Source organism: Pinus tabuliformis, chromosome 2_2, assembly GCF_031772625.1.
Source record: "Pinus tabuliformis cultivar Carrire ecotype Pingquan chromosome 2_2, CPIR1, whole genome shotgun sequence".
Classification (NCBI taxonomy): domain Eukaryota; kingdom Viridiplantae; phylum Streptophyta; class Pinopsida; order Pinales; family Pinaceae; genus Pinus; species Pinus tabuliformis.
In genome coordinates, this window is record NC_142300.1 from 1,236,100,779 (window position 1) to 1,236,126,563 (window position 25,785).

A 25,785-nucleotide genomic window follows, 5' to 3' on the forward strand; every position below is an offset into this window, starting at 1 on the left:
AGGGATCTAAGGCTTGAACACATATGTTAAAGCCCCGATAATGTAAAGAAAATCCGATAAGTGTTTAGCCCATGATTTTAAAGGTTTAGGCTATATGGGAACGCTTCCAAAAATTTTATGTGGGTATAAGCACGGAATCCAGACCCGATTGTTGGATTGCCTTTAAACTGGGTTCTCTACACCAGTTTTCCTCTCAGTTGGAGAGGTTTTGGCCTTGGTTGATAGCCTATATTTTTTGTCCTCTTGTCTTATTGTTCTTTATGTTTTGGTAGGTTATTTGATGAAGAGAACAGTAATAATAAACAAGTGAAAGAAGAAGTTAATCAAGTTAAGTAAAAATATATCACAAGCAGTTATCAAGAAAAGGAGAAATCACCTAATCTAGTTGCCTCTAGATTTCTCACCAATCTTGGGTGTTAACATAGGCCTACAATCCACCATCCTGAATCTCTTCGTGATTTAAACTACATACCTCCCTTATCCGAGGAAGATTTCACATGTCTATTGCCACACCTCCAACCCCAAAAAGTAGTGCATCATGTCAATGCTCGTCATCTCAAACTCTACAACTAGGTCTCTCTTGCACATCTCTATGAGCTTATTTGGCCTTATAAGAAAGAGGTCGTCCACATAAAGTACCAGAATGAGTGGTTCATCACCAACTAGTATATAGTACAGGTTAGGATCCACCTCATTCTTGGTGAAGCCCATGTTTAGCAGATACCTAGGTGGCTACTTGAGACCATACAAAGCCTTCTTTAACATGTATACATGAGAATCTCTCCCATGCACCTCAAAACCCTATGGCTATTATACCTCCTCCTTAATCTCTATGTTAAGGAATGTTGTCTTCACGACCATCTGATGTATCATCCATCCCATCTTTGAGGCAATATACATAACAGCATTGATAGAAGTGTATCTAGTGACTAGAGCGAATGTCTCCTCATAATCCACTCCCTCCTAAGAAAACCCTCTCGTCACAAACCTAGCCTTACACTTTTCTATGTTGCCATCTGCAAGATACTTGCTCTTATATATCCACCTTGAACTAACTATTGATTCCCCTTTGGCCTAGGCACAATATCCCACATATCATTCTTCGTGACAGAAGCATACTCTTCCACTGTGGCATCCCTCCAAACCTGTTGACCTGCTACCTCCTCATAATTTTTAGGCTCAAACCCATGAGTGCCATATAACTAGGAAATTCTCTAAGTGATATGCTCTCCCTGAAAGTGCTCCTAGAAGCCTCCACATGCTCCTGACTATCCCTCAGTTTATGCTCAAACCATCTCGGCCTCCTCCTGACAAAAGTAGGAGACTCCAACTCCTTCTCCTGATTTGAAGATTAAATCCTTGTTGTTGTTGTCGTTGGTGTTGTTGGTCTCTCTACAACCTTCGAAGCCTCTCATTCTTGATCATTTGCCACTGGTATGGTATCATGTGACTTCCTCAAGGTTCTATGCTCCTCAAATCTCACATCCCTACTCACCACAGTCTTCCCCTATGATGGAATACCGATTATACACCTTGTATGCCTTGAGAGTCTCACTGTACCCAACAAAATTGCTCTTTTGTCCTGAGGGATTCAACTTTGTCCTCTTCTCTTATGATACATGTATATACACCATAAACTCGAAAATGCGAAAATGTCCCACCTCCGATTTCACTCTTGTAAACATCTCCTCAAGAGTCTTGTCCCCCAAGACCTTGTGAGGACTCCTACTATGAATGTAGATTGTTGTATTACACACCTATGCCCACAAGAACATGGGTAGATCCCGATCATGGATCATGGCTTTAGTAGCCCCAACAATGGCCCTGTTTTTCCTCTTAGCTAACCTGTTCCACTGCGGGTTGTAAGGAATTGTTAACTCTTTCTTGATGCCTACTACTTCCTTGCAAAATTCCTTGAACTCACTAGACGTATACTCACCCGTATTGTCTAATCTAAGGACCTTGACCTTCCTCCCAATATGGTTCTCCATGAGAGCTTTAAACTCTCGAAATCCACTGAAGACCTCATCCTTGGTACTCATGAAGTAGATCCAAGTTCTCCTAGAACAATCATCAATAAAGGTAACATAATAGTTGTACCCATTCAAGGACCCCACTGACATAGGACCACACACGTCTGAATGCACTACATCCAACAACACTTTGAACTTATAATCACTGCTTGGGAAAGCAATCTTGGCATACTTGCCCAAAGCACACCCTTTACAAACACCCTATTGCTCCACGCTAAACTCAGGAAGACTAATGACAATCTCATGTAGTATACGTAAAGACTTATGAAGCAAATGTGACATCCTCCTATGCCACAACTCACACAAGTTGTCATTGTCATGAACCAAGACCTTCATTGGGAGACCTCTCGATATATACATATTACCCACTCCTCCCAATGACTCGTTTTGTACTCGAACTGGAAGATTTCATCCTGGCAATCACTTGTGCATCTCAAAAAAGAAATTCATATCCCTTGTCCTCGATGGCTGAGACTACAATAAGGTTCTTATATGGCTTGTAACATATAAAACATCTATAACCTCCATGGGTTCACTTGACTCTCGTTCAAACCAGTGTCGAAAAAATCGATATCCGCAAAAAAAAAAAAAATGAGGGTCCAAAAAACATCTTCTCAAAAACATCTACCAAAAAATCGAAAAAAATCGCTAAAGGAAATAATCGCAATTTTTTTTCGAGCTAAAAAATTGGCAATTTTTTCAACATTGGTTTAGACTCTATTGTTCCAACACCCTTTACTGCACACTTGGCATTGTTGCCAAACTCCACAATAAGATCTTGGTCATCCTCTCTTAGGCTAGCAAATAAATCCCACAATCCCATCATATGACGAGATGCTCCATTGTCCACAAAGCATGCACCTTTTCCAATGGTGCCAAAAAGGCATGTCACCAACGAGAATTCTTTCTCAAGCCTATTAGCAACCTTGCTCACCTATGAGTCTATTAATGCAACAACTTCTGACTTCCCCTTGTGCTTCTTGTTCAAACATTGGCTTGCATAGTGGCCAAACTTGAGACAGGCAAATCATTTCACTTTGCTCGTGTCCTTCTTTTCTCCAATTCTTGAGGTACTCTTTCCTCCTAGGTTCTTCACTTTCCCCTTGCTTTTCCTTGCTAGATTGGCAAGAGCAAGGCTCTCATCATTGCCCTTAAAGTGGCTCCCATGAAAAGACTCCTATCGAATCTCCTCCTATATGAAGTCATCCCATAACTTCTCCCAACCAAGTAGGTGTTCATGTGCTATGATCACTTTGACAAAGGTTTCTCAATGCTTGGGAAACCCGGTGAGGGTTGTCCTCACCAACTCTAGATCTAACACAGCCTTCCCAATGGCATCCAACTCATCTTGGACCTGTTTGATCCTTGTGAGATATGTAGCAATTGTATCTTACTTGGACATCTTGGTGTTTCTCAACTTCTCCAACACGATTTTCCTGTTTTCATTATCACTTTGATCCAACTTAGTCAAAACCTACTACATTTCCCTGGCAAGTTTCCCTCTGGAAACATAAGGGATCACATGATCCTTCACCCCGTCCAAAAGGATTCTCTTGGCTTTCACATCCTCTTGATTATGGATGTTCAATGGCGCAACATCGATAAGAAGGGTGAGTTCCTAATCTGCAAACTTCTAGATCCCATTCTCCACCAACACCAATGCTACCCTCTCCTTCTAAGGACTGTAGTTGTATGCACCCTCCAACTAGCGTTCCAACCACAACCCTATTGCAGCGATCCTTACAAACCTCCAAATCAAATACTCAAAACCCCCGAAAATATAACTACTAGAAAAATAATAATTTGCTACTGTAAAACTTTGTGATAATTTAATCTTCCCCTGAGAGTTTCTAATGCTCTAACACCATGTTTACTTTCAATATCAAGTTTGATCTATTTTTCTTCAACAATTCTTTTATACCTAGAAATTATTTTGCTCAATAAAATTATGAAAGTTGTTGAAAATAACTCCATTGGCCTTTTAACTTCACCAATAAATTTTTAGCGGAAATAAATAGAAAAATCAGCCACAAGAGACAGTAGAGATATTTTCCCAACCATTTCTCCTTCACTTTAGGGCCTTGACCCATAGAGAATACACAGAAAAATACCACACAATATGGAACTTGTATTTCAACCCCCTTTGAATTTTGACCTTTAGAGAAATTCAGCCCACTAGAAATTCGACACACTAGAAAAATCTTGACCCAAGGAAACTCGGCTCCTTCACCTATAAATCGGCCTCCTTTTCTTCACCTATATGGCCCCCTTGTGCACTAAGAAATTCAGCCTTCCCCCTCTATGCAAACTCTTGGCCAGAATGTTAAATTTCCACGACCTTGGGTCTATGTTAGAGTCTTAAAATCACTGATGCTACCAAACCAAGAATCTCAACCATAAACTACTTTGCACAACAGAAATATAAAGCAGTAAATCACATATGCACAATATACACAGTTTTAAACAAAATTGTACAATATGTACAATCCAAATCTTCATTAAATTAAACCAACATTGAATAATACAATAGTCTATGGTATACAAGATACAATGACAAACTTCGTTGCAACTTCTATGTTGTGTCTCGTCATGTCGGTCCTTCACTTTCGTACTGCTCACTAATAGTGTCTAAGTCCATCAAGGCATCAACACATCGAGAATTCAAGAGCGTTGCCTCCTATCACTGCTGCAAGTCATGTCTGCTACAATAAACATGAGCTCATAAAACTGCTTTCTGGGTAGGCCTAATTCCCGAGCTCCAATCTGCCAATCTAGCAGTCACTTTCGTCCATCAAAATGTTGCACATAAGGTTGCAAAATCCTTCACCCAAACACGCACCAACAATGTCTTTCTTGTCTGCTGCTCTAGGGCTACTTTGGGTAGCCAACACACTGCCCTCCAACTAGCACTATAACACCCAATACTTCATTGCTGAATCTCTACTCCTAGGAAGACAACTTCCCTCCCCGGAATGTCTTCCAATTGGCTCCAACAGGCTGCTAGATAAACTGATCCAAAACTGGTCAACTCCTTTGACCCAATACACTTCTCCAAAACATTGTTCACCTTGTTGCATTGTTGTCACTGTATCACTAGTTAGGGCACACCACGCTGCCCTCAACCTCCACACATCTCAACAAGGCAGCCTCCAAAGACTGCGGTTCACCAAGGGAATATGCCTCCACTCCTACGTTGCCCTTGTCTGCTTGTTTTACCGCTAACGCAGCACTTAGGTGGCCTCTAGCTGCTGGCAATGGCCTGCGGCCTAGCCCAACAACTAGTTGTAGTTGTGGCTCCCTTATACACCACCCAAAGATCCCTTAAACAACATTGTTTTCTCCTCCAGATTTGCGGCCTTCCTTGCCCAGCAATCCGCACCAAAGATAGCCTTCAACCAAGCCTCAAAGCAGCCCGCTGTAACCTACAGCAACTCGGCCTTTCCACAGAAATGCCACGCTACTCCTTAAGCTCCTTCACGTTGTTCCTTTGGCCCTCTCTTGCTGCGACTTAGCCTCCTCTAACCTTCGGCCTTGTTGTCCTGCAATAACACCCAAGAACAACACCAAATTAACACCCACGTAGCCCTAGACTTCGACGTTGAAACTCCAGCCACCTGAAATCTCCCACGCTGCTCCTAGGGCTTCTCCACGTTGTCCTTTTTGTCTTCTTGCTTCACCGAAATTTCAGAGGATACTAGGAGATGTATTACTCACAAATGGACGCTTCAAATGACTCCAATCAGTCCTTAATTTATAGCCTTTACAGCCTCCAACGAATCACATGAAGAGACATACATGTCTTTTGGATTTCACTTCAACTCGGCCTACTTGAAAAATCCGATAATAATTATGTCGACTTCAAAAATTCATTCCTCTAACAACAATTCAGATTCGGATGATTTTCGATGCGTTGGAATCGTCTTTTCAAGCACTATCATCCTCATCCATCACATGTCGTGAATCCATCATGGTTTTGCCCCAAAACACAATGGGTGCCAAAACCCCATACTTGGGTTCCAAGCCCACAAGATGCCCTTGTGGCGCTTTGTCCTCCAAACTCTGAACCCTCGAGCTTGGAGTACCTCCCAAGCTACACAAATCAACACTCCGTCTTAGTGAGAGAGGTAGTTCCAAGACTACAAAGTATCTCGTCATCATCATCACTACTCGCAACACTTGCCCAACTCTTGGCACTCACAATCACAGCAATCCCTGTACGGTGAACTACGCCCTCCTTGGAAGTGTCATTGTCGTTGTTGGAAGCAACCTGCTTCTTCTTCTTATCATGTAATGTCTTCCACTCTTTCCGTGATTCCTTCTTGGCAGTTGTAGGAGCACCCTTGCTCACCACTAAACACGCGCTCTTCTTGGGTTGCAGAGTCTCCCTCTGAATCCGCAAGCTCCCTCTCGAACTAGACTCCTTCTGTGTCTTTGGAATCTGGACCTTCTCGGGAAATTGTACCTTCTTCTCGAGAACCTGTGCCTTCTCCTCTGAAGCATGCACCTGGACCTGCTTCTCTAGAACTTGCACCTGCTCCTCCTACTTCTTTCCATGATCCACAGGCTTGCCTGTCTACCTATAGAGACCATGCTCTCTAACTCCGATTACAATCCCATCGGACTTAGAGCCTCTAAGCCCGAGTCTTGCCTTCCCATCCTGGAACAAGACCTCAAAGACTTTCCTCTCGATCATCAAGACAGAAATCACGCTATATCTGAGTCATGGTACAAATAGTACATCCTGGACCTGCATCATACGTCTTGTCTCCATCCTGAATAGCACAACACTCAATCCTCGGATCTCCAACTGACTCTTGTCACCCAACACCATGTGCAACTTCGAGTCCCATCCAGCTAGAGTCTCAAAAACCTCCTGTGACCCTATCATATGCTTCGTCGCACCACTGTCCACATACCATCCATCCTCAGTGATAGTACTCTGTGAGAAATGAGAAATCATAGCAAAGTCCTCCTCTTCCAATCTCTTGGAGAGATCGTCCATCTTTGCTGAAGCGGCAACACCGGAGGCCTGCTTTCCTTTCTTCTTCTCATCATTTCCCTTCTTCTTCATCAGACATCTCGACAAAAAATGACCCATCTCGCCACAGTTGAAACACTTGACTTTACTCAAGTCCTTCTTGTGCTTACCCTTCATTCGTGATGCAAGTGCCACGTCATCATCTGAAGCTTTCTGCTTCGGCTGAAGATCCTCGTCTCGCAACTCTTCCTGAATGAAGTCATCCCACAGCCTATCCCAGTCTGCTGCTTCTCCCTGGCAACGATTCCTTTGATGAAGGGCTTCCATTCCTCAGTGAACCCTTTCAAGGCAATCCTTACCATATCTCCATCTGAGACAGTCACATCGATGGCAGCAAGTTCATCTTTGACCTAAGACAATCTCGTCAGATACGAGGCCACACTTTCACCCTTAATCATCTTGGTGGCCTTCAACTTGTCCTCTAATACTAGTACCCGGTTCTCGTTCTTATTCTGGAACAAATTCTGAAGAGCCATCCACATCTCATGTGCAGTGTTCTTCCTAGACAAATGAGGTATTAGGGCATCCCTCACACCATCAAGGATGATCAATCTCACCCTCGCATCCAAATCTTCCCATATTTCCAGCTCCTTAGGGTCGATTGGCTTCTTGATTTCTGTCCTGGCAAAATCCCAAATCTTGTTAACTTGCGAGATCAACTTAATCCTTTCCTTCCATGAATATAGTTGGACAACCCGTCCAATCTGTCCTCATATCGGATACCTGCCTGCAACTTCGACATTGTAGTGAACCCTTCACTCACAATATGACCAACTCCCTCTCACGTTGTACTTCATTGTGCACAACTCTGATTTACTTACTTCCAAAGTACCTCAAACACCCTTATTTACTTAGAGATAGATCAAATTAAATCAATATGACACTTGATGAGATAAAAAGGTGAGAGACTAGTGCCTTAATAACAATGCTCAAATATAAATTTAAATAATTGCACAACAATAAAGGATATATCAAGTTACAAGATAAGCAATGTTGCAAGACAATGTTGGTACAATGGATCAAGCAATTATAATTATGAGCAATAGAACCTGAGATTAAACTCGCAAGTAAAGATGCTACAAATATGATATTCAAGAGACAAAGTAAAGCTTGCAAGTAATTAAGGAGCCCACAATTCCAATTACAATAATCAATTAAAAGAGAATGCAAAATTAATGCAAGATCTATCTATGTGAGATGCAAGATCTTCATTACTTTTAATTATATGCCTAAACTAAGGTGAATGCCTTCTCCTCAATTATCAAAACTTGTCTTAGAACAAGGTTGTTGAGAGAAGTGTTGGGGAAGGAGGCTAAGGCCTCATTAATGAAACCTACCCAGGACTTCTAACAACCCAAGTGTCGTTGTTCCTACAAGGGACCCAACCACAAAAGAACTGCAAGGTCGCTTATTTTAACCATTGTTTAAGAGTCCAACTCCTTAAATTGAATGATGGAGAAGGTTGTCCTAAACTTTCTATCGACCAAGCTTATGCTTGGAGGTAAATTTTAAAGATGCAAGTCTAGATCTAGAATGCAAATGCAAATGCTTCAATGAGATTCAATGATAACAAGATGCTTCAGTAAGATAAATGTCAATCCACTTATAATCAAGATTTATAATGATCACTTAAAACACAAGATTATAATTGTCTTATGATAATGATTTATGAAGCAAATTAGGACTACTCACTGAAACAAGAGAAATGAAAATATGACAAATTGGACCTAAATGTATAGCTCAAATGCCTTTAATCAATTGTGCTTCTTAAGATGTTCTTCATTTATATTATATTGTGACAATTAAAACAAGTGAGAACTATATGATGAAAACACAAGTAAGAGATGGCAAATGAGATTGCTAACAAGAAGATGGAAAGGCTACTTTAAATAGATGAACAAGTATATCAAATAGCCAATATAACGAGCAAAAAGATATGTAACTCCAAAGATTAGATCTAAGCTATGATGACAATCAAACTCCAGCCAATCAAATGAGAGCAAGAAGAAAAGTTAGTATTCAAATCTAAGAAAAATGTAAAGGAAAACTAAACTAAGAGCATAAGAGGTCTTCCCTTTTAAATAAGGCGGAGGGATACCATGGAAACAAGTTCCAAGCTCCCTTAAGCAAGAAGATGACTTTTATTATTAATATTACAAAGGAAGAAGAGACCCTTTAGACAGTGAGAAGGGTTCCTCAAATCTTGAGGAGATTTACAAAAATGAATAGAACCTTACAACAACAAATCTCTCCTCAAGTTTCAATGGATCAAAGAAGAAGCTACAAGTCAATAGATGATAAAACTTTAATGGCAAACAACTTGCTCTAAGCCTCTAACAGCCACAGCCTTGATAAAAATAACTATCAAAAGCTCTCAGCATTGCAAGGGGGGAGGCATGAAATTTTAAATAAATTTTTATGATGAATTTGCAAATTTTTTAAGCCTTTAAACCTCTTTAAAATTTTCGATATCCCTCCAAGTAAATATGGTTCAGATCTGATAAGGGTCTGCCGCCCTCCTTGAGCTGCCAGTTACAAGAAAGATGCATCCCAAAGCTTGCGGCTTCTCTCCAACAAATAATCTCAAAATAATTATCCTACAAAAAGCAAATCCTTGTCAATTTTTTGATGAAGAAACCCTTCAAAACCAAAACGATTTTTTCTGCAAAATAATTTCAAGGGTTAGATAAATGACACCATAAAATAAAGGATTTGCTTGCAGCTTCTCTCCAACAAATAATCTCAAAATAATTATCCTACAAAAAGCAAATCCTTGTCAATTTTTTGATGAAGAAACCCTTCAAAACCAAAACGATTTTTTCTGCAGAATAATTTCAAGGGTTAGATAAATGACACCATAAGGAAGATCAAGTTCAGAGGCTTGCAGCCAGCCAAAAATGATTTAATAAAATTTTACAAGCCACAAACCCAAATTTTTAAACTAACATCCATCTTTTAAAGAGGCCAGAGAGGCCTCTATGCACGCAGCTTCTCAAGAGGAAGGGTTTCTAAGGTAAACGGCCCTCAAAAAATAGTTGTTGCACTGAAAACCCTAGCCATCTAGACTAGGTGAGGGTTTGGACTCAAAAAAATTGATTTCCCTTTGATCATTGAGATAAATCCACCTGCAAAACAATTTCAAACCAAGACCTTTGCCTCTTCTCTTTAGATATGCAAGGAAACAAAGAAGTGAAACCCCAAATTGAGGTGAACAAAATAATATACAAGGGTTAGAAGAAAAATATATACAAGATCTATTTATGAAATTACAGATCTACTAGATCTATAGAGTGTGAGTACAACTTTGCTCCTAGATCAGTAGAGATAAGCTCTTGATTAGCTAGATCTATTCAATTAAATCACAAATAGATAGATGAATCGATTTAGATGAGAAATAGCCAAGAAACCCTACAAAATAATTCCTTAGATAAGTCTTTAAATCCAAACAAGGTGGGCTCTTCAATCTCTATGTCTTGGGAGTTGGTTGGTCCAACCAAAGACGTCCCCTAATACGCAAGATCTAAATTATTGATGCATCTCTACACACTTCAGATAAATTGTTAGATCACAAAGAGTTAGATAACACAATAAATCCAAAGATCTAGAGATACCTGCTAGATCGATAAAATTTAAAGTACTTTTCTAAGCTCAAGAACTAATGCTAGATACCTGTACAAATAGTTAATCCAATACTGGCTAGTAAAATAACAATAATTAAATTTAAACCCAGTAGAGCATTAAGAACAATATTCAGAAAGAATTTACCATAGAAAATAGAAGAGGAACACCACCATGAATTGACCCCGAAGACTTCTTTATTATTCTAGAAAAGCATTACATACCAGTAGAGCTTTTCTTAGAGCTCGATTACAAATTTCATGATTATATAATGCAGAGCAAGAGATTCTTTATATAAAAAAAATGAGAGGATGAGACCCCTCCAAGTGGAAAAACAGCTAGCTTGACTTGATCCATGGCTAGATGCTTCTAAAAAATTCGATCCCTTGATATGTTGGCACAGATCCAGAGGAAAAATTCATTGACCTTGAATGATGAGCTAGTTTTGGACCACTGGAATATCTTCAAATAGTTTTGGACCACTGGAACATTTCTTGTCATTTAAATGTTCTTGCTCATTTATTCATAATGATTTCTTCCAAGTTTCAATATAATGTGCTATATATATGTGTGTGTGTGTGTGTGTGTGTGTCATGTTTCCGGTGCATTTTCGTATCAGAAACATGTATTTGTTTCCCCGTATCATGCAACTTAGTCCTTAATCCCTTGATTTAATGAAATCAATCACCACAAAATTCACAAGGCCATTTCTAAGTTGTTTTTCTAATGCACAATGCCGAGGCTAAAACACACGATGATGTTAGCCCAAAATTAGCGCGCGAGGTAATGGAAGAAGAGGAAAATATATATAAAGATCTCTTATTATAATATAGAAAAATGTCACAAACATCAACATCCCCTACAATTTGTTAGGGTCATGAACTTAGGATATTGGAAAAATGAAGGAAAAAATCAACAACAACAAAAATTAAAATATAAAATAGATTTATTTTTAAATATTAAAAAAATAAAATTCTAAAAAGATAAAAATTGGCACACAGAAAATCTGGAATTTTTTAAGACAATTTTTCATTGGGAGTTGTAGTATATTGAAGTAAATTTTTCATTGGGAGTTGTAGTATATTGAAGTATTGGGTATTGTCTACATATGTAATACTCTTGGCCGTATTTCTGCAATACAGGGCAGCAAGGAAAGAGTATTATTGGTTTGCACTTTCAGCCATATTATCTCTTTCTCATCTTCAGAAAAGCCTCCCATTTGTGCCTTTATTGTGACCTCGTTCACCCAATAGAGTAGGCACTAATCTCTAGTCCACCATCCTGTCCATTTTCTTTCAACTTGTAAATCCATTTTGTTAACATTTATTCTCTAAGCCATTGTTGCATTTCATTGCCTTAGAAATCCAGCAAACCTAATTAGGGAAGCCTCCCTCAAGCCCAAGGAGAACAAAGGAGAGTTGGTGAGGTGATAGTCGCCAAGCTCCTAGTTACATCAATGTATTATTTGGGTGCATAGGACTTTTACATTTCCACAATGACAGATTGAGCAGTAACATTGCCTATGTGCTCAAAACCTTTATCAAACCTCCAAACAAGTGGTAGCCACTAGAATGAATGGTCTTAGAATGTCTTACATAGCATATTAAATTACAATTTACAAGTATTTATGTTTTCTTAATAAAGAAAAATACCTCTTGGTTAGAGACATTAGAGACTAGACAAGAGAAGATAAGATAATTTAATTAATGTCCAACAAATGACCACAAAAGCTGGTCAATGGGATTCCTGAGTACAATAGCGCCAATACATAGTGGAAGCATGGTAAAAGACTTCTAAATAAAGTAAGATGCAAAAAGTACTACTCTAAGTTAAGACAAACAAAGCATCAAGGAAGACGGATTTGGAAGAAATGGACTCAGAATCTAGACTATGAATAATGCAATCATATCAAGATCCCCTAGGACTAGCTCCCCTCACATCCAATGCCGAAGGACGGAAACTTTGGATAGAGTATGTCTAAACAAGAAGATAAAAGATAATTTGCACTATGCATTGTACCATTGCATAAACAAGTTCGCTCGCCATTGAGCCTAGGTGGTCTTGTCTAATTTTGTTAGCGAGGGATCTAAAGAAAAAATGACAATGGGGTCTCTGGAAAGTAGAGATATTGCCCTTAGTCAAGGCTGATCTAGAACCAACAGCCAAATTGCTAAAAATATGTCTCATAGCACCCTTATTATAAGGGAGCACGAAATTAAGTGACCAATTGAGTGGACATTAGTCCAAGGGATGGCCAGAGGACCTAGGATTGAAGTTTGAGGACTTCCTACATGTACAGAGCTAGGGAGCATTGATTGGAATACCAAAATAAGGTGGAGAGCATTCATGGCTCCCTAAATAGAGAGTGCAGTTACACTTGAATCTCATAATCAATGGGTTAGCAAAAAATGAAATGCTCCTCAACGTTAACCTCCTAAAGATGGCATGGTTGTCGCATCTTATCTAATCAATCACGTCAATGCTCTACCTCCACTGAAGTCTATGTGAACCCACCTTGAACTAGCCTAGGGGAATCTATAGAGCATGCATCCAATGACAAGGTGTGTATGGAGGTCAAACAATGAGTTTGTACCTCCACTACATAAAAAAGCTTCACATAGAAGGCCATTAAGATGTGTATGGAGGCCAAACAATGAGTCTATCCCTCCACTCCATAGAAAAGCTCCACGTAAGGGCCATTTTTGGGTGTAACCAACCTAATGGATCTATCCAAGTGATCTATGCATATTTCCTTTGGATGTCATCCCACGAGGTCTTGTTCAACCCCTTCCTGAGAAATGGGAGGTGGCCAAGTGAATTAAGTGAGTATCAAAACATAGGGAGATGGCCTTTCACAACATCCACATGCTCCAAAAGATCTAAGACATGCACAAATAAACCATGAGACCATCATAGGAAGCTAACCAAAGAAATGAGCTTTGAAGAGCAATAGGTGAAGTACATGTACCAATCCCAACTCATTATTGAGTCAAAATATCACCAAATATAATATAGGAGTGAGACCAAGCTTAAAATAGTATCAAAGGGGAGGTATTAGGCCCTAGCGTCAACAAGGATCATGAATGTATAGACTATCTACTATTTGCATTTGATGAAGCATTGAAGGAGAAGAGTTTGTACCCTGCCAATTACACCCCACCTAGCCTCTAACAAACACGGTCCCCAAACCCCTAAATTGTAGAAAGCAATGGACTAGGTAATGGAATCCATGAGAGAGCTTGGACAAGATGTCTTGGATATGAGAGACAAGCTTCTCTGCATAACAAAGAAGATTTAAGAGGATTTGATAGACTTGTATAGGATATAGAAATGGCTTTCATTGTCTCATTCTTATTTACAATATAGGAGTGAGACCAAGCTTAAAAGAGTCTCAAGACGGAGGTATTAGGCCCTAGCGTCAACAAGGATGATGAATGTAGTCTCTATCTATTTGCATTGGATGAAGCATTGAAGGTGAAGAGTTTGTGCCCTCCCAATTGCACCCCACCCATCCTCTAACAAACAAGGTCCCCAAACCCGTAAAGTGTAGAAAGCAATGGACTGGATAATGGAATCCATGAGAGATCTTGGACAAGATGTCTTGGATATGAGAGACAAGCTTCTCTGCATAACAAAGAAGTTTTAAGAGGATTTGATAGACTCGTATACGATATAAAAATGGCTTTCATTGTCTCATTCTTATTTATCATGGGCTAGCTTTCTTAAGTCGGTTTTCCACCCAATCGAGTAATTACGTCCATGTAAGAGATGGAAACTTAAAGCATGTCTCTATATAGAGAGCAAAGGTTGTCTACCTGTCGATATCTAGTTAAAAATACACACAAATAAAAGCACTAATTTAGTTGTTCATTTCATTTTCTTGAGGATTTTGGACTCTAATTTCTTGTCTTTCCACAAAGAAGGAAACTTTTGCAGATAGATTTATATTTTAACTTTTGAAGCAAGGGAACATTATTAGTTTTGCTAAAATAACTCAATCTTTCAAGATACACATATTGATTGTTATGTTGTGATTGCAAGTTGTATCATAGAGTGACAAACAAGCTCAAAATTTTCAATATTGGAATTGTGTCGCCTAATAACTTTGAGAGGCCAATAGAATAATGCCCCTATACAATTGAGTTCAACAAGACCCGAAAATACTAGAAATAGAGCCATTGCAAGCAAAAACAATATGGGGTGAAAATCGAAAGCTTTCAAGAGCCTAGATATCTTGCTACAAGAATCATAAGTATATATCATATAACAATGGTGATAGCTAAATTGCATCCATTGGACTTCCTACTCCAAGGAGCAAAGGAGATGAAAAGAACAAATATCATGCTCCAACGGTACCCCATGTGATATGACAGCTATATTACTTTTGTAAGAATGTGATGACACTTACAACTATAAGCCAATATAGTTTAAACATTACCAACAATAATTTCCATCTGAACCTGTAAAACTTCACGACACACTCATCTTATCAACACTCCCCCATGCTTATTGGATTAAGATACAAATTTCCTCCCAGTTTTCATTATTTTGCATGCAAATTTGTTATCTAATTTTGTTAAAATGGTTCCAATTAAAAATGAATAAAATGTGTGTTTTTTTTCCTTTCTTAAAGTAACCAGTGATACAATTTATAATCAACTAAGAGTTGCACGCGCTCTCCCCGTGAGCTCCTCCTTGGTGCGCCTCGAGGGCCTCCACTGAATTGAGCATCGAGCTGACCAGAGCGGCCTCTTGCTGTGATCATGGAACCACCGGATCCACCAGAGGATGGAGATCCTCCTCCAGGAAGACAGGCCTCTGAGCAAGATGAAAATGCAGATGCCTTTGCATCTCTGATCCAAAAACCAAACATTCGATATCCAAGTTTGTGAAGAAACTCGAAGACATCCTAGAGATCTCTCTACCCCCATCTCTTCCCCGTCGGGCGGGGCTCTGTCTCTATCAAAAAAGGGCTTGGTAGGCCAGTTTACAGGACTTTGGCCCTCACCTCGTTCGGTTCAGAAATGGGTTGAAAGGAACTAGTCCTCTTCAATAAACGGAAAAATCTCCATAAGGTTCTGTGGAAGAGGGTATTACACCTTTCATTTTGAAACAAAGGAAGATCGAGACTTAATCTTTAGAAACAGCCCATACTTCATGGACATGCCAGGCATGTACTTAAACAGATGGACCCCCAACTTCGATCCTGAAATGGATGTTCCTAGCATAGTGTCAGTTTGGGTAAGACTCCCTCACCTCCCTCTACGTTGCTGGGGCAATGAATCTGTCAAGACCATCGGGAATGTAGTGGGGATGTGTATTGATAGATGCAAACCAAAAGAGAACATGCATGCATGTGCGAGGATATGTGTCGAAGTGGATCTAGGGAAGGGCTTACCGGAGGCAGTAAAGATCAAAGTAGATCAATGGATGCACACACAACAGCTGAACTATAAGCAAATACCATTTAAATGCAAGGTATATCATGAATACAGTCATTTTGCAAATAAATGTCCAAAAAAACATGAAAGTGAAAATTTAGAAGAGTCTGAAGCAAAATGGGAACAAGTTAAAAAGAAAAAATCGGCAAACAAACAACCCCTCTCCTCATCAAGCCATCTCCAGTCTCCCCTTCCCCTCTCTGATCCTTCTCCATCATTCCTCCCCCCCCAGCCAATCCTCCCCTAATCTCCTCATCTTTCATCAATCCCAACCCCTTTGGACCTCTTGATGATCCTCCCATTCCTCCCTCATCCCACCCCTCCTCCCCTCATCTCTCTCCTTCCCATATCCTCACCCCCTCCGTTCCTATTATCCCTCGCAGCCTTCCTCCCCCCTCAGTTGATAGCCCCTCAGTTGATAGAATTCTGACAAGAAACCAATCAAAGGAATCTCTTCAAACCTTAGATCACCAAAAGAAAGCAAGAAGAAAATCTAACAAAGAACTTAGAGATGAAGCGGCAGCAAAAGAGATGGCTTTAGGAATGCAACAGCCCATGGACTCCTTTTTTGGGAAAAGCTCCAGGAACAATGAGAAAAACCAAAATCATCAAAGAGGGAAAGGACCCTCTACCCATCAACTAAATAAATAATGATTGTGGTCTCCTGGAACTGTCGTGGTTTGGGGACACCTTTTAAAGTAAATGCAGCAAAAGATATTCTAGTAAAGGAAATCCCAGATATTCTAATGCTTCAGGAGACCAAAACTAGTTGCCAAGACTCGGAAAAAATGATCAAAAATCTAAAAAATTATGAGGGAACAACTCAACAAGCTATAGGGGCCTCAGGGGGAATTTGCACATTATGGAGGAAAGGAAAATGGGAGTTGCTACAACAAAAAAAGGAACAACACTAGATTAGAACAGACCTAAAAGAGACAACCACCAATGAGCAATTCTGCATTGTCAACATATATGCTCCCAACCACTTCAGGGAAAAAGAACAATGTTGGAATACAGTTCAAGAGACCTTAAATGATACTCAAAACAGAAAAATAATTTTGGGAGGGGACCTCAATCTTGTCCTTAATGTAGAGGAGAAATTTGGAGGGGTTTACCATTCAGACCCTTCAAGGGATGCCATTGAAAACATTATGGAAAAAAACAATCTAATAGACATCCCTCCCAACAATGGTAAGTATACATGGAACAACAAAAGGGTAGGAAGCAGCAATATAAAGGAAAGATTAGATCGGATTTTGGTTCAAGACAATATCATCTCCAACTACAATTCAGCAAGATCAAGAATCATTCACACAACATCATCAAATCACAAGCCAGTGGTAATTACTATGGGGCTGATGGAAAATCAAGGCCTAATACCTTTCAGATACTGCCAACATGGAACAGCAATGAAGAATTCAAAAATCAAATTACGGAAGTGTGGTCTCAAAAAGTCACGGGGTCCCCCTATTATGTGTGGGAAACCAAGTTAAAAAACTTGAGAAATGAACTGAAAATATGGGCCATAGAAAACAAAAAGCAAACAAAAAAAAAAGGCTGAGTTATTAAAAAAATGGAGAAATTTCAAGAGGCAAAAGAAAACGAGGAGACCAAAAAGGACCATCTTCAGGAAAAGACTCTCTTTTGGGAAATATACAGAGAAAACTGGAAAGAAAAGGAAGTGGTGAGACTAAAGTCAAGAAGCCTTTGGTTAAAAGCAGGGGATAAAAACATAGCCTTTTTTCATAATACTATGAAAATCATAAGAGCCAGAAATCCGATCGACAAAATCCAAATAGAGGGGCAGGAAATTAGAGGAGTTGCTGAATTAAAAAAAAGAAGCTCATAAACATTTCAAAAACCTCCTAACAGCAAATAGAGAAAGAGCGGACTACGAAACCTTTTTGTAGCATGTGCCAAACAAGATAAGTGTTGAACAAAATTCGGAAATTATGCAAGAAATCGCAGAAGAAGAAATCGAGGTAGCTATTTGGGGCCTCCATTCAGATAAAGCACCGGGTCTAGATGGATTCACAATTGCTTTTTACAGGAAGCACTGGCAGATAATAAAAAATGATTTAGTAAGAATGATAAGGAATGTGTTTATTAAAAAAAATGGGAGGTTTTACTAAATCCTCCTATCTGGCTTTAATTCCAAAGGATGCTAGGCCTTCCACTTTTAGCAAATTCCGACCTATTTCATTGTGCAACTCTTCTTACAAAATAATAACGAAGATCATAGCCAACTAAATAAAGAAAGTTCTCCCTGAGATTATCTCGGAAAACCAAGGAGGCTTTGTTCCAAATAGACAGATTATAGATAATGTTCTGGTGGTCCAGGAAGCTCTACACTCAAGCATGCTGAAAAAAGAACAGGGAATCATCATAAAATTGGATATGGCCAATGCCTTTGATCGTGTAAGTCTTCCTTACCTCACTGTTGTCTTAAAGAAATTTGGTTTCTCAAACGAAATCATTGAGGTAATCAGTGCCTGCATTATGGGACCATGGATAGCCCCGTTGATAAACAGAAGACCGAGTGATTTCTTTCAAAGTTCCAGAGGGTTGAGGCAGGGTTGTCCTCTTTCACCTTTCTTATATATAATAATGGCAGACTCGTTAAGTAGAGCTTTGGAAAAGAGTAGGAGAGAAAGAACACTAACTGGTTTGCACATTTCACATGGTGTAAGAAGCATTAATCACTCCTTGTTCGCAGATGACACATTGTTGATGGGTGGAGCCTCATGCATTATTGCCCAAAGATTCAAAAAAGTCCTAGATAAATTCATGGAGGTTTCAGGTGGTCTCTTAAACAATGCAAAATGTAGAATATATAGTTGGAATGCTCCCTCCCGCAATAGAATATCTCAGATCCTTGAGATACCCATACAGGCAAATTGGAATCACTTCTTCTACCTAAGACTATCCATATCTAAAGAAAATCTAAAGGCTAAGTTATGGAACACACAAACTGAAAAGATGAAGGAAAAAATCCAAAGTTGGGGAGTGTTGTGGTTGAACATTGCAGGTAGGGTGACCCTAATCAAAGCCATGCTCACTACACTGCCAATTTACCAATATGCCACTATTCTGGCTCCAACCAGCATCCACAAACAAATGGAATTAATAATCAGGGGCTTTCTATGGCAAGGAAGGAAAAAGGAGATCAAAAAGTTCAACTTGGTAAACTGGGAACAAGTAATTTTGCCTTATGAGAAGGGAGACTTATCCATAAGGCTGCCTAGAATGATGAATGTTGCCCTAAGGGCCAAAATTATATGGAGAATGATAACCGGAAAGGACAGCTGTGGAAACAAACTTTAGCTTTAAAATATGTGAATCATCAAAGAACCCACTTACTGGAAGAAATGTCCCAATAAGGCCATGCTCGCAAGTATGGAAACTAGTCAAAAAAATGTTACCTACTATCACCAAGTACACTTCGAAGATGCCCAGAAATGGCAAAAGTATCAAGGTATGGGGAGACAGAATCATGGGGAAAGAGCCTTTATCAACCTACCCAGGTATCCATGAGATAAGAGAATGGATGCAAGCTAAGGGGCTAACCTCCCTGCATTCTATCTCTCAATGGGAAAACAGAAATTGGCGAATGGATGCAAGCTAAGGGGCTAACCTCCCTGCATTCTATCTCTCGATGGGAAAACAGAAATTGGCATGACTGGCACATTCCAAATCTGCCTCCAAATTTAAAAAGCCAATGGGATCTCTTAGTCCTCCATCTCAAAGGATCAGCCCCAACAAATATGGAAGATGAAGACACAGTCATCTGGGATCCTAGTGGGGGTGCCTACTCAGTCAAGTCCGGATATAACTCTCTCCAGGCTCAGCAAGATGAACAAGATTGGGCCCCCTGGAAATCTATATGGAAGACAGAAAGCCTCCCCAAAGTTAAAATTTTCAGTTGGACTCTCCTAAAAGGAAGAATTCTTACTGCTGATAACCTTAAAAGAAAGGGATTCTCCGGCCCGTCAAGGTGCTCAATGTGCCTAAATGAAGAAGAATCCATCCAACATCTCTTCTTGGATTGTCCATTTACTAGAGAGTGTTGGAAGCAGCTTACTAGTCCTCTGGAAATGGAGCTCAACTTCTCCATAACCTTTAATGACTTCTTTATTGAATGGAAAAAAATTACCCTTACTCATTGAAGAACAAGCAAACCATCAAAAGGTTTTGGGAAAGTCTCCCATCATTTCTCTGTTGGCAGATTTGGCTCTCAAGAAATAAAAGCATCTTCAAAGACCAAACCCCAAAGATTGGAAGAGTTCTGTCAAAAACTTGGGGACTCACTTCAAAATTTCTAAACATGAAAGGTTTAAAAGCAATAGACAGTAGCAACCTCCAGCAAGAAGAAAGGAATTGGATCAACCAAGCAACTATCAGAAGTAACTGGAATATCAGTCCCAATGTTAGACCTCCAACTCAAAACTGGAAAATTAGATTAAATAAGGAAGAATTTTCAACATGGAAAGGAAATTTGAACAAGCATTGTCTCTTCTTCAATGGTGCCTCCAAAAACAATCCGGGTAGAGCTGGAGCAGGAGGGATCCTCCTTGAACCAGGGGGGAATAATCCAGTCACTTATGAGTGGGGGTTGGGGGAAACCTCTAACAATAAGGCAGAGGCTTATGGCCTGCTAATGGGAACCAAGATACTAAAAAAAAGGAAATCAAAGACCCTATTATAATGGGAGATTCAGCAATCATAATTGAAGCCATGATCAGTAGAAGAAACCCTCCAAATGTTGCCATGCACTGAATCCTCAAAAGAATAAGGCAAAATATGGAAGACCTGGGAAATGTCACTTTTAAACATATATTGCAGGAAAACAACAATTCCGCGGACCACCATGCAAATTTGGCAGTAGCCAGGTTTGAAGGGGAAACAAGAGTAGCTGAGGATGTGTTCCTCACACCTATTCCTTAGTCCTATTGTCCCTGTATGAAAATCATGTCAAAAATCTCTTCATTCGATTATATTTCATGGTTCAATGCAAATGTGATCTGCAGTGCCCATACATATCCCTGCAGTGATTTCTTTTTTACTGACAAAGCATGGAGGTCTCGTGATTCCACACAAATTTCATTGCGCATTTTCTGCCAATCTACCAGCTCTAAGATTTTCAATAAGCCTCCAATCGAGCTCCCCCAAGTAAGCATTTCTTCTCTTCTAACTTGGTCTCCTTCCACTCCCCCCTCTCCTTTATATTTCGGGGCTCCCTCTCCTCTATTCAGCCCCTGATCGTCCCCTATTCTACCTGTTGATCTCTCTCCCAGCGAGATCCCTGTTTCTCTGTTGCCCCCTCCCTTCTTCTCAACCCGTGTTCCACCCTCCTTCCCTTCCCTCGGCCCTCTTGGGCCTTCTCGCTCCCCCTCTCTGCAATCCCAAGCCTACTCCAAGATCGCAGCCTATGGATTGTTGCTATCCTCATGCACGCAATCCTCTTGTGAGCTTCACATCATCGCTCTGCTCTCCCTTTGGCTTTATGCGCTTTTCAGCTCTCTCCACTGGCATCTTTGTTATCTCCTCCACTTCCGCTGTCTATGCTATAAGGCTCGATCTCTTCTGCTTCATGTTTCGAATCAAGCCAGTAGAATGGTGCATTATCCATAGGAAGTTGGAATTTCGCCCATACAGCAAGAAGGATCATAGGCATCACTCTAACAAGCTCAGGGGAACAATAACAAGCCCTTCATCTAGCAGAGATACCAGGAAGAACCAGCACACCATAGACGATCATATCTCAAATCAAAGGACAGCAAAAGACCGCTCAGCAATGGACTTAAATCCAGTAGATCAAGCTTCCCAAAATGAGAAATGTGCTGCATGCAGAGCTAACAAATTCATGATCGTCAAGATAAGAGAGACAATTCAAGACTTGAAGGTTCAAATGAGAACTGAAAACTGTGCTTTGAAGAGACAATTGGAGAGGCAGAAAGCTGAAATAGACCCCCTCACCAACAAGTGCACTCACCTTCAGGAGACAGTCAGCTACCTTTAAAACAATACTATGAGTTAGGAGGGAGAAAACTCAAACTACCAGAGCAGTAAACAGCGTTCTTAGCAAGATCAATCTGTAAACAAATATTAAATTGCACCATAAGTGTTTTTGAAGTCTCTTAGTTTCTGAAAGTTATGTTATATAAGTGTATTTTCTTACTTTCTCAGTTTGTAAGGCAGTATGCTAGAAATGTAGTTGGAATCTCTGGAATTTTTGGATTCATGTCTAAAGGATCCTGGGACTGCGTTCCAAACCTTCTCTCCTTCAGCATAACTCTTTCCAGCCCCATATGTATCAGGAGCTTGCTCCTTTCTCTTTTTTGGAATATATAAAACCATAACCGATCTTGTAAAAAAAAAAAAGGTAACAAGTGATACGCTTTGAAGATTTACAGATAGCCACTCACATTTACTTGACTAACGTATCTACACGAAGATATGTTCATATAGAATTCTTCTGTTGTGTCATATAGAATTCTTCTGTTGTGTCACCGGACACTGTCAAACAAAGTCATTATAGGTCTTTGACCGCTCTTTCCCAATGGAATTTCAAGCAATAGCATTGCTCAAACGATCAACCTGGCATAAAACAAATTATAGACTGGCCAATAGATATTTTAATACTGAGATTCTGGTTTGATAAGCTAGGTAATGGAGTTCAAAACTGCTTACAAGATCTAAGTGTGCTTACTTGGTTGTTGAAAGTCTTGTCTCTTTTAGTTCGGATGTCGAAAGACCTCAATGCCTATTGCTGTGCTAGATCTCAACCTACTTTGTTCTATCGACAATCGTCTTTGAAGCGGGATTAATGACGTAATTTCAAAGGTAGACACTTCAAAAGATTGCATTGTGAAGTTCCCACGATACCCTTTTGTTTGTGGGGAGAGAGAATGTTGGCTACAGTCACTTACAGATGTCTTTCTGCTATGCAGCTGCACTATGAAGAACATTTATGTGCAATCAAAGTCAAGCAGGACTTGCACCTCGCCGCATCCGCAGCCACTCGAAGGTTTAACCAGGGCCTCCATGATAATACAATCTCAAGCTCGATAACCAGTGGACAAAAATACTTATCTCAGTGAATTGGACTGGACGGATTATCAAGTTACTAATTAAACTATTCGACAATACGGAGACTATGAAGTCAATTATTACTATGAGATTTCGGATCTGAACCTAAAATGTTACAAAGTAAACTTATTACAAATCTTATAACGACAATGAAGCCATAAATAAGAATGTTGAATCACTGAACGTAAACCCATTCTTACCAACCCAAAACCCAACAATTCCCAAATCAAACCCTTAAAAATCAACCTCGCCGTGGATTACCAAACACGAACTTTTTCTGTTTCGAAGTAAAAAGAAGCTGAAATCCATTCTTGACAAGCCGTTACTGAAATAAATGGGAAAAGGGAAATTTCAAACGACAGTTCACATCTAAAAACGAGAAATGTTTAGAAATTTACCTGTATTTTGCCCTGAAATAGCCGATAGAGAGCCGATCGGAATCGTTCAAGATACTGACGCCAATAAATTAGAGTGTTCTATAACGATCTGAAATCATTTTTTTGATGAATTCACACCGAGATTGCCCAAAAAATGAAAAGAAAAACAGAAAACCCTCGTTTTTGCAGTCGCGGTACTGAAAGCCGAGCATTTGCAAAACTGAGGAGAAATAACATAAATCCAGGAGGAAATCCAAAAGAAAGGAATCATCAAACGATTTTAAAAAAGAACTTATGTCCGCTGAAAAGTTCTGCTACTATTTGATATATGTCATAAGTCAGTATGCACCACACCTGCGTAATAACCTCCATAGAAATATCTAATAATGACAGTCGAGGTATAACTCGAATAATTAATGGGCTAATTTAAGAGGAAAGGATCGCGGACATTTCCAGATTTTATTTAATCGAAGCTCTTTTCCGGCAAACGGCAACATGACGTATGAGGAATCCAGCTTTAGTCGAGTTGTGATAGCGCCTTTTCATTTATTAATCCAATAACGACACGGACCGAATTGGGCCAGGATAAGGCGTATTATATTCTATTTTTTATTAGGATAAAATTATATTAAAAAGCTAGAGTTTGATATGTATTATACAAATTTTGACTATTGTTTTTAAAGGTTAAGATTATTCAAATTCTTGAATTTTGAAAAAACAGGTAGAGAATAGATCATTTTGACTGGTTGGAAAAACAACCCTTATGGAAAATGAAGTGATTTAAGTACCTTTCATGTTTGACATGAAGCAAAGTTATCATTAACAACAAGGTTAGGAACTAAGCATGTGGTTTATATTTTTGTGATCCTTTTCACTTTTGTAAAGGGTTAAATATGCTATGTATTTTTGGGGATGAATGCATTTTGGTGAGGGAACGTCATTTCCCACTTTACATTATATATATTTATATTTTAATGTTGCTTTTTACTTTTGTAAAGGGTTAAATATGTCTATGTATTTTTGGGGATAAATATGCATTTTGGTGAGGGAATGACATTTCCCACTTTTCATTTTCTAGTCAAAAATTAATTTTTCTAACCTATTTTTTTTTTTTCCTAATTTTGATTGGTTTAATTTTTAAAATAATCAATTAAATTTATTTTTTCTAACTTATAAAGGGTTTTGTCCAATTTTGATGGGTTTAAATTTTAAAATAATCCATTAAAATTTTGAATCAGTTAGAATTATGATTTTTTATTTGGTTAGATTTTAATAATTAGAAGTAAATTTGTTATATATTTTTTTTATTTTATTAGACTTTAATTATTATAAGCAAATTTGCTATATAATCACATAATTCTTTTTTAAGTAATTTGAATTTTTAAATAATTTATTAAAAGTAATTTGAATTTAAAATAATCTATTAAAATTTTGATCAATTTAAACTTTGATTTCTTATTTTAAGCAAATTTGTTATATAGTGAGGTAACTTTTTCTTAATTAATTTGAAAAAAAAATCAAGTTATGAAATTCAAATATTTCGATTATAAAGTTACAATGAAATTGAAGGTTTATTTTATTGGTTAGTGATCATCTATAGTTTCAAAAGTACTCATCGTTACTTTAGAAAGTTAACATATATATGAGTTATAATAATTTTAAATTCAATTATTTGTATAATTAAGAGATAACTTTCAAACACATATTTTAAGAAGTGAGTTGTTTAATAAAACAATTTAAATAGTTAGTTAAATTAGGTTTTACACAAAGTATAACTACAGTATAAGTTCTATAATTTGTGTTGTTTTGATTTTCTCTACAATGCATTTAGAGTGTAAGTTCATTTAAATAGATTATTCACATATCTTAATATCAAACATTAAGATATATTGCTTTCCACAACCATTGGGAGTGGTTGGTATAAATAATCCCAAAATATAACAAATGTAAATTAGAAAAAGTTTATAAGACATGTATGCACTAAGGATTTTGGCAATCCAAAAACTAGTTTTCAGATGCAAGTCCCTAAATTAACATGATAGCATCTCCCATCACTTAGGTACTAACATCATCGATGTTTTTTATGTCATGCCTTGTTGATCATCATTGGCTTGTGGTTGTTAGTTATGTTTTACATGACAGTTTTAATGGGTTTAGTTGTTAAAAACATGTATTTCATCATAAGAGGT

General features: G+C 38.8%; 1 protein-coding gene across 2 annotated transcripts in view; it reads right to left on the reverse strand.

Moving 5' to 3' along the window:
* Positions 1-24,049, reverse strand: part of LOC149197954 (uncharacterized) — a 45,940-nt gene extending 21,891 nt beyond the window's left edge. The window contains exons 1-2 of one of the 2 annotated variants that reach the window (XM_089406038.1): positions 23,618-24,049; positions 9,524-9,668 (exon numbers count right to left, since the gene is read on the reverse strand). The gene's annotated coding sequence lies outside the window, so the exon portion shown is untranslated. The remainder of the gene's footprint in view (positions 1-9,523; positions 9,669-23,617) is intronic. The other variant, XM_089406037.1, reaches the window with a different exon arrangement.
* Positions 24,050-25,785: the final 1,736 nt, after the last annotated feature.